At 42.3% G+C, this 10,682-nt stretch overlaps 1 protein-coding gene across 5 annotated transcripts in view; it reads left to right on the top strand.

Moving 5' to 3' along the window:
• Positions 1–417: 417 nt before the first annotated feature.
• Positions 418–10,682, top strand: part of trappc9 (trafficking protein particle complex subunit 9) — a 971,003-nt gene continuing 960,738 nt past the window's right edge. For all 5 annotated transcript variants that reach the window (XM_078540606.1, XM_078540605.1, XM_078540610.1 and 2 more), the window contains exon 1: positions 418–604. The gene's annotated coding sequence lies outside the window, so the exon portion shown is untranslated. The remainder of the gene's footprint in view (positions 605–10,682) is intronic.

The following is a 10,682-nucleotide window of genomic DNA, read 5'->3' as shown; positions in this document are numbered from 1 at the left end:
GGAACAAGAAGCTGACGTGCGGGGCTCTTCCCGGGTGATTGAATGTTTGTACACATAGGGATGTCGCGGAGAAAAGAAATCTCATTCATTCTTTACAGGATGAAATCAGTGGAAGTCCCATTCTCTGAAAAAATAACAGGGCTTACTTCGCCGAGACTGAAGATAAAGTTCCGGCAGGCTTTGTCTGACCGTGTAATATGCGTGTATTTTTCTGTCAATTTCCTCCCCTCCCTCGGTGGGTGCATTGGAGGCGGCCAGGTCGGTGGGGAGGGGGTAGGGCGGCTGATCGGTGATGACATCACCGCGGGTAGATGTCACGAGTCAGAGGGTGGGGACAAGGGGGGAAAACACCAACCGTCATTCAGATCGCGAGTCTGACCTGTGTCGTCACGCGCTTCCTTAAACGGGACGCGATCTTGACTGAATCGAGCATGAGCTGGCCGAGTCCGAATGTGATGGCATGAGGCTGCTGGCCAATTAAAACCAGTAAAGGACAACGGCTTCCTGAGTCTCCCGGCCGCGCGCCCGCTTATAGCCAGTACAAACTTCTGACAGCGGTGGGGTTGCTGCTCATTTCTCATCGGTTTCAATTAGTTGTCTGAGGGTAAGGTGTATGTAACCCATTATAAATTGAGATATTTAATTTCGAAAGAGTGGCTATTTTATCGTGCGTTAACGTGAGGCACCTATATTATTTTTGTATATTATGCAGCCCGTTGAGCTGAGGTCACAAAGCTGTTTGAAATGTTGTATGTCAATATTGACATGGACGGGAGTGTACTGTTATAGAGGGACGAATGACTCTTGGTGATATACTGAAAACCAGAGTCAATTGTATTTAACTTCTCCTGAAATGTTACCTGTTGTTACATCAGTAAGTGACTGCCCAGGGTCGATTGGTTGAGTCTGGACGATTGGGCGGCTTCTACCTGATGCCTTTTGCTGCATGTTAGGCCTTATGTGTTTCCCGGTCTCTCGCTTTTAAATTTGTTGAATTAGGCTTGCATGTAGAATGCCTTTTGCTTATCTGGCAAACGCATTTAGATTATTCCAGGGTGCTTGAAACGAGCATGTTGGCTGCTCATAGTATATGTTTAAAGAAAACTTGCCGTATGTATAGCTCAGGATCTCTGAGGAGGTTAAGTGATGGTGTGAGCTGGAATAATGTTTGCTTGTATAAAACACTGAATGCTAGGATTAGGAGAATTTGTACTACATGTTTTGAAAATAAGTAAATGTAATATGTCCAAAGAAACAACTCTCAAGTGTCGGAATTCGTTGTCAAAACATCAAATTAAAATCAATGTCATCAAAACTAAATGAAAGCCTGGGAGAAGTCGAATAATTTAAATTAATGCCATGCAGGGAAAGCCTTTTCAAAATATCTAAATTAGCACATTTAGCAAACACTGGTTGTTTTGAAGCCTGGACCAACAAGTAAAATTTGTTCTCGAATGTTGATAGATTTTCTGGACCCTAAATTCATTCCATAAGTAGATCTTCGTTATAACATTGAGTTGTTAATTTTCTTTTACAGTGGCTAATGAGTTTTTGTTACAGTAGAAACAATAGTGAACTTTTCCCATGTCTCAATTTTTCATATTGCTTAAAGTTGAAAATAAATGTTTTGTTTTGAACATTGCAGCCTGCTTTTTGTATGTATGATTCTTTTTCTCATCCCTAACTTTTGCTATGGATGGTGCCCACGGTTAAAGAGCATGGTGTAGTCCAACCTCTGGTTCAGTGGTTTGAAGGGGTCAGGCTAGATGAAGTATTTCTTCACGCTGGACTAGATCAGGCCAAAAAACACAATGGATGAGTAAAGTCCATTTGACTCTCAATTTAACCTTTATTGCATTATCCAGACCAGTAAACAATAGCATCTTGAACTTTGCCAATGTCTTTAATTTCTCTAGTTTGCATTGTTGATTGTTTAAAATATCACTTTGAGCAAAGAAAGTTAAGAGCCTAACATTAAATTTTAACCAATTTATTTAATAATTCGATGCCAGCCTTGGCTCAGTGTAGCACTCTTACCATTGAAGCACAAGGATATGGGTTTTGAGTCTGATGTCAGTGACCAGAACACACAATCTAGGCAGACATGTTCGTATTAGGGAAGTGCTGCATGGTAGGAAAGTGCTATCTTTCAGAGAAGGCATTAAACCAAAGTGTGGTGTGTCCTTTCAGGTGGATGGAAAAGATCCTTTGGCATCTTTTGAAGAAGAGCAGGGAAATTTTGTCACCAACCTGGCCAACTTACTTCTCAACCAACATTGTTAAAACAGCTGATCAGGTTATTATCATATTGCTGTCTGTTGGACCTTGCTGTATACAAATTGACTACAGTGTTTCCTACAACACAACAGTAACCACTCCAAAGGGGAATGATGGCATAGTGGCATTGTCACTGGATTTTTAATCCAGAGACCCAGGATAATGCTCTGGGGACCTGGGTTCGAATCCCACCACGGCAGATGGTGAAATTTGAATTCAATAACATATCGATTGTTGTAAAAACCCACCTGGTTCGCAAATGTCCTTTAGGAAAGGAAATCTGCCATCCTGACCTGGCCTGGCCTACATGTGACTCCAGAGCCACAGCAATGAGTCTTACAGGCAATTAGGGATGGGCAAGAAGTGCTGGCCTAGCCAGTGACGCCCACATCCCATCAGCACATCGGAATGTCCCAATGACTTGATATAGTGCTAAGTAAACCTAAGTTCTTCCTTTCAGTCTTAAAAACCTACAGATATCTTCATAGCTCCTGTACTCGGATAGCTTATCAATGTTTCCAAATACAGGTCTTGACTTCGGAAAAGCAATGTACTGTTTTCCATTTCCACCAGTTAATCTCTGTGTCTCACGTGGAGAGTCAGGACCAAGATTTCAGTTGAAACACTATTGGCTGTAGGGTCCAGGTCGCAAGGATATAATTCAGTTCTCATTTTGAAGTCATGTATCCTGTCATTATTTTTGTATCATACTTGGATTTTATGTTATCCTATAGTTAAATAGAAATAAGCATGATTTAGGAAGTAGGATTGGTTGGAATTTCAGAATTTCTCTGAAGTACAGGCTGAGGAGCTGGGAGATGGAAAACTGTGGCTCTGCAGCAGCTTAAGGCTCTGGGAAGTGGATGTCATATGGATGTCAAAAGTTTATGTAAGCATTTTCTACTCTAAAATTTGGACATAGGAATTTATAATAGGAATAGTTGACACCAAAGTGTGACAAGCCTGAAAATGGGAAGTTTTTGTCGAGGATGTTTGTGCAGATGTAAGATTATCTCTACAAGGACTTCTAATAGGTTTATTTTATCAAGAAAACAAAGATGGTATTATTCTTTAGACTGTTGTGTTTCTTTATCTCTTGACTTTTTTTGTTTCCTGACTTTGCCTGTTTTCCTTTTCTTCCTCAGTTCAAGTATTATTGATGCCTTGGAGGGAGGGATACAAGGTTCAATAAGCATCATTTGTTCTCTGGTATGATATGAAGTGGCCTTTTTATTTGTGAACCTTGTTAGTGAGCATTTCCAATCTACTTGACAGTGAGAGACATCACACTCAAGCCTGACCTTCATCTGGGTCCTACTGCAGAGCTGTTGGGAACAGACTCTCTCAAGGACCTTTAGTTTTGTTCCCTCTTCCACAATCCAGTCAAGAGGGAAATTGGAGCACCCATATTGTGATTAGCTGACTCCATATAGACCAGGGATTGAATCTGGGACCGACCTGCTCCACATGACTTGCAAATTAACAAATGTTCTTGAAGCAGTCTTTTATTAATCTTTTTTAAGAGTCCTTGCTGATTTATGCATTGAGAACTGTATTGAATGAATGTACTGATGAAACCACCAATGCCAAAGTGAGTACAAATTTCAGCCCGCTCCCCTCTCATACAGAAGGAGCCTGTTGGGGAATGGATGTTCTTCCAAGTTCATACGTTATCCAGGAAAATTGATAAAGGCATTTATTGGAAAACTTAGAACTTAAGCATACAATGACACTATTATTAACAATAATTACAACATTAAAACTTGCAATTATATAATGTTGTTGTAAGGTACTTGTAGGAGCATTACCAGACACAATTGGTCATTGAGCCACGTAAGGAGATGGTGGGACAGATGATCAAACACTTGGTCACAGAGAAAGTTTTGAGGAGTGCCTTAAAGGAGGGGAGAGAGCACAGCAGAAAAGTAAGGAGTTCCAGGGAAGGAATGCCCCAGCTTTGGAGCCTAGTCAGCTGATGGCATGGCCGGCAATAGTGGAGCGATTGAAAATTGCGGATGCAATTGAGGCAAAATGAGTGCACTGTTGGAATTGTCGAGTTTGGGTAGAGGAGTTAACAGCTGATCAGGTCTGATTCAGTCTGAGCCACCTCTGCTCCCCCATTTGTACCTATTTCTCTGTAAGAATAATATTAACTGCATTAACTTCAGGCTGAACAAGAATCGCTCCCCACATTTCATGGTTTCACCCTGACTGATTTGTCAATCAAATCATTCAAATGGTGACAGGTAACAAGACATTAGTGATAAAGGCTCCACTGCAGAGAATGTTATCACTTTCTTTGTACGGATGTGAACTTTTCCTGATATATTTTCTTGGAGATCAGTGGAACCAGCTCAAGGGAAACTTGTAAGTTAATTTTTTTTGTCAGCTAAACATCACTATGGTAACTTCTAATTATGTCAGACTAGCTGAACATAGCTTTTTTTGTGCATGTTTTAGCAAAAGTTTGTATAATAAGAATTAACCCTCTCTGTATGCTCTTTAACTCCAAGAAGTTACATATTTTTGTTTCCACTAATGCTGAACTAATCTGCAGGATGTTTGGTCAGCTTCATTGGTTTAAAAAAAGTAAAATCTTAATACAATTACCAACTTCACTGGAAAGCTATAATGTCCTTTGGCCTTAAATCACGTTTGAAATGTTTTTTAAATTGTAGGTCATGGGTACATAGATGTTTTGTTTTTCTTCTTTACAATATATTTTCTCCTCGTGAAAGGTAATCCATTGTGTCATGCAGTTCAATGGGTCTAGTCAAGCTATTGGATTTTTTTGGTGTGAGTATTACAACAACCCATTTACCTGATTTCTGTCTGACATAACCAACTCGGCCCAGACTGGGGATCAAATCTGGAACTTTCCTTGATCGCTGTTGCCTGTCACCACAATGTGTGCTGCGTATATTTTTATATATACACAAAACTTTTGATTCTTGATAAAATTGCAAAATACTGGTTGAAAAAATGGACATTTTTTAATGTCTTTTTTAAAAAAGCTTACTGATGTCAGTAAGCAGTAGACATTGTTCCAAACTGGGCAATGGAAAGTACTGTTCGCTTCTTTCTGACATCTTTTAACATTTCAGGATGTTAACATCTTCTGCCTCATTCAGATTCCAATTGTTACTGCCCCCAAACCCCTTGTTGAGATTCTCGTTGTGACCGAGGAATTGGAGTGGCTCACTCAGTTCCTTGTACCTGTTCTTCCATTGTATAACTCCATTTACATGCCTTGGTTCCATAATCCTTAATATCCTTGCCAAAATTGATCTTGGTTTTGAAATTTCCAATTGACCTGTCTTCTACAGGCTTTTGAGGAGAGGGTTCAGGATCTCCACGACCCTTTGATATCAGCCTGAACAGCCTGGCTCTAATTTTAAGGTGATTTCTCTCCCACCGCCCCTCCAAGGAAATAGGCTAGGTAGAGAGAAACTACAATCCTTTAATTACCTTAATAACCTCTAATAAATCAGCCCATAATCTCCTATAATCAGGAGAACACCTGCCTTAATGATTTAACCCTTTTATCCTGATTTCATGTTGGTGAATTTATGACACATCCCTTCCAAGGACAATATATGGATCCTGAAGTGCAGTGCCCAGAACTAAATGCAGCACCACAAATGCAGTTTAACTAGAGCTTAATACAACTTTAGTATAATATCCACCTCTTTATATTCCAGCTCTCTTGAGCCAAGAACTAACAGCCCATTGGCTTTCCAAATTTTTGCACCTAGGACCATAGAATGATACAGCACAGAAGGAGGCCAGTCAGCCCAGTGCTTGCACCAGCTTTGAGAGAATATCCAGTTGGCCCTGCTCCCCTGCTTTTCCCTACAGCCCTGCAAATCATCCCATTTCCAATTATTTATGCAGTTATTATTGAATTTGCTTCCTCCAACTTTTCAGGCAGCACACTCCAGATTACAATAACTTGCTGCATAAATTTCTTTCTCCTCGTGTTGCCTCTGGTTCATCCAATTACTTTAAATCTGTGTTAGTTTCTTCTGCCACTGGAAAATGTTACTCCTTAATTACTTTACTAAAACGATGAATGGTTTTGGTAACATCTATTAAATCTCTCTTAAATATTCACTGCTCCAGAAATAGCCACACCATTAGCCAAGCTGTTCCAGCCCAACTACAACATTGGCATTATCTGACAGTGTGGAAAATTGCCCAGATGTTCCACATGGGAACATGGCCACCTGCAATTTCCTCTCCAGGTCATACACCATCCTGACTTTTTTTAAATTCATTCACAAGATGTAAGCTTTGCTGGCTGAGCCAGTATTTGTTGCCCATCCCTAGTTGCCCTTGAGAAGGTGGTGGTGAGCTACCTTCATGAATTTCTGCAGTCTATGTGGTGTGAGTAGACCCACAATGCTGTTAGGAAGGGAGTTCCAGGATTTTGACCCAGCGACAGTGAAGGAACGGTGATATATTTGCAAGTCAGGATGGTGAGTGACTTGGAGGGGAGCTTCCAGGTGGTGGTGTTCCCGTCTATCTGCTGCCCTTGTCCTTGTAGATGGGAGTAATCATGGGTTTGGCAGGTGCTGTCCAAGGAACCTTGGCGAATTCCTGCAGTGCATCTTGAAGAAGGTACACACTGCTGCTACTGTGGGTCGGTGGTGGAGGGAGTGAATGTTTGTGGATGTGGTACCGATCAAGTGGGCTGCTTTGTCCTGGGTGGTGTCAAGCTTCTTGAGTATTGTGGGAGCTGCATTCATCCAGGCAAGTGGAGAGTGTTCCATCACACTCCTGACTTGTGCCTTGTAGGTGGTGGACAGGCTTTGGAGAGTCAGGAGGTGAGTTGCTCGCTGCAGGATTCCTAGCCTCTGACCTGCTCTTGCAGCCAGAGTATTTATATAGCTGGTCCAGTTTAGTTTCTGGTCAATGGTAACCCCAGGATGTTGATAGTGGGGAATTCAGTGATGGTAATGCCGTTGAACGTCAAGGGGTGATAGTTAGACTCTGTCTTGTTGGAGATGGTCATAGCCTGACACTTGTGATGTGTGAATATTACTTGCCACTTGTCAGCCCAAGCCTGGATATTGTCCAGGTCTTGCTGCATTTGGGCATGTACTGATTCAGTATCTGAGGAGTTGCGAATGGTGCTGAACATTGTGTAATCATCAGTGAACATCCTCACTTCTGACCTTATGACGGAAGGAAGCATCTGAAGATGGTTGGGCCGAGGACACTACCCTGAGGAACTCCTGCAGTGATGTCCGAGAGCTGAGATGCTTGACCTCCAACAACCACAGCCATCTTCCTTTGTGTTAGGTATGAAACTAACCCTGACTTGAAACTATATCATTGTTCCTTCGCTGTTGCTCGGTCAAAACCCTGTAACTCCCTTCTGAACAGCATTGTGGGTGTTCCTAAACAAAAAAATCCAATATAGTTAATTAAATCATCTTGGGGAATGATGATTCATTCATCAGAGTTTAATGGAAGTGACATTGAATAATTAGTTTGTCCTCACAGTAGAGAACACAAATTACATACCAGAAAGAGATGGTAACTAAGGGACTAATAAGAGTGTCCTCTGGCTCTAAAAGAGGTAGCTTCGGAGATTGTGTATGTGCTGGTTATGATATTCCAAAATTCCCTAGATTGTAGAACGATGGATTCTCCTGTCGTTTGGATAGATGAGTGTTCAGCAAGAAGAAAGAAGACTGGTTTATAGCCTAGGTTGATGTTGTTTCAAGTGTGACATTAGGCAAAGTCTTTAATTCCATAACTAATTGCAAATATTGCATATGAAGTCAGTGTTGGATGGATGGAGGCATTGGCTTTGCACCTTGTTCGCTAGTCCTGAACGCACTTGGCTTCTCCTCAAATATTGAAATCGAATGATGACAGAGACTTCTCCACCTGGGTCTGTCCAAGGTTGTTTTTTCTCTGTGTATTGAGATCCAGCTTGCAAGCCCTGAAACAAAAACAGAAAATGCTGGAAAAACTCAGCAGTTCTGTGGGGAGGTTAGTTTTCAGGTTGTTTTTGGTATGTCTTGTGGTGCAAGTTCCTGGGCTCAGCTGACTGTAGATTACTGGCTTTGGTATATCGGAATCCTCCATGTGAACTACGTGACTGACCCAGTGAAACTGAGCTCTGATGAGCATGACCTCAATGCCAGGCTTGTAGCACTTTGCAAGAACCTAAGTGGGGATTTTGTCCTGTCACCTGATGTTGCAAATAGATTTCAGAGAGCAAAGATGGAATGCTTTTACTTGTTTCATGTGATGCCGTTAGGTTGTATAAGTCTTGCACGAATAAAGAAGTGATGTAAGAACCACTGCCTGGTAGATTTTGACCTTTTGTTCTGAGACAAATTCCATACTTTTTCCAAAGCCTAAGTGAGCCTACCAAATGCTGAGCTTGCTTTTGCTAGGTGATGGTTGGCTTTTGTCATCTAGCATAGTGTTTTGGAGATGATACTCCCAAGATAGCAAAACTTTTGTACTGAATGGAGGGGTGTGTTGTTGAGTGACTGTGGGATTTTGGTGTACGTGGCCAGGGGTAGGTTAATAAAAGATCTGTGATCTGTGTCTTCAGATTTATTGTCAGGCCGAAGTGTCCTGAGGCTCGGGCAAAGCAATCAACAAGAAGCTAAATGTCTGCTGGAGTATGTACTATGAGAGCGCAGTCATCCGCAAACAAGAGTTCACTCAGTAACCTTGATGCAAGCCTTGAGCCTTTGCAAGTTAAGAATTTGTTTTCTGTCCTGAATTGAATGTGTACCCCGTGTCAAGATCTTTGAGTGCATACTGGAGCGTGGCCAAGAAGTATATGGCAAACGGAGCTGCAGCCAACACACACACAGCCTTGCTTGGTGCCATTGGTGACAGGAAAAGCATCCAATGACTTAGCACTTTACATAACACTGGCCATTGTGAAACAAATTAATGACACTGATCATCTTTTCAGGGCAGTCATAATTGTGCAGAATCTTCCATAGGCTTTCCAATTTAATTTTATCAAAACCTTAGGTCAATGAACACCACCATATAGGTGTCTTTATTCTGTTTGCATGACTTTTTTTGAATTTGACGTGCTGCGAGGATCATGTTCCCCATCCTGCATGGAAGCCACTGATTCTGGTACACGGAGTCAATGAGGTGAGTGACAATCTGATTAAGAATAACCTTTTTCCTGCTGTTGACAGAAGTGATATTCCATGATGATTTTCACAGATGGACTTGCTCCCTTTCCATTTGTAGAGTTGAGCTATGGAGGCATCCTTGTGGTCTTGAGGCACAGTGTCCTGGTTCCGGCACCTAGCACAAAGGAAGATGGTTGTGGTTGTTGGAGGTCAGTCATCTCTGCTCCAGGACATTTATTGCAGGAGTTCCTCAGGATAGTGTCCTAGGCCCAACCACCTTCAGCTGCTTCATCAATGACCTTCCTTCCATCATAAGGTCAGAAGTGGGATGTGCAATCATCAGTGAACAATGTTCAGCACCATTCATGACTCAGACGCTGGAGCAGTCCATGTCCAAATGCAGCAAGACCTGGACAATATCCAGGCTTGGGCTGACAATTGGCAAGTAACATTCGCACCAAACAAGTGTCAGGCAATGACCATCTCCAACAAGAGGGAACCCAACCATCACCCCTTGATGTTCAAAGGATTACCATCGCTGAATCCCCCATTATCAATATCCCGGAGGGGGGGTTACCATTGATCAGAAACTGAACTGGATTAGTCATATAAATACTGTGGCTTCAAGAGCAGATCAGAGGCTAGGAATCCCATGATGAGTAACTCACCTCCTGACTCTCCAAAGCCTGTCCACCATCTACAAGGCACAAGTCAAGAATGTGATGGAATATTCCCCACTTGCCTGGATGAGTGCAAGTCCAACATAACTCAAGAAGCTTGACACTGTCCAGGACAAAGCAGCCTGCTTAGTTGACACCCCATCCACAAACATTCACTCCCTCCACCACTGTGCACAGTAGTAGCAGTATGTACCATCTACAATATGCACTGCAAGAATTCGCCAAGGCTCCTTGGATAGCACCTTCCAAACCCACAACCATCTAGAAGGACAAGAGCAGCAGACAGATGGGAACACCACCACCTAGAAGTTCCCCTCCAAATTACTCACCATCCAGAAATATATCGCCATTCCTTCACTGTCGCTGGGTCAAAATCTTGGAACTCCCTTCCTAAGAGCACTGTGGGTGTACCTACACATGGACTACAGCTGTTCAAGAAGGCAGCCCACTACCACCTTCTGGGGGGCAACTAGAGATGGGCAATAATGCTGGCCCAGCCAGCGAAGCCCACATCCCGTGAATGAATAATTAGAAAAAGAATCGTGAGTTTCCTAACCACGTGTATCCCTCTGTACTTCAATGCTTCAGGCAGGATGCCATC

Source organism: Cetorhinus maximus, chromosome 4 (assembly GCF_964194155.1).
Source record: "Cetorhinus maximus chromosome 4, sCetMax3.hap1.1, whole genome shotgun sequence".
In the NCBI taxonomy this organism is placed as follows: Eukaryota; Metazoa; Chordata; class Chondrichthyes; order Lamniformes; family Cetorhinidae; genus Cetorhinus; species Cetorhinus maximus.
The sequence above is the reverse complement of the archived record's forward strand: the minus strand, read 5'-3'. Positions and strand labels throughout refer to the sequence as shown.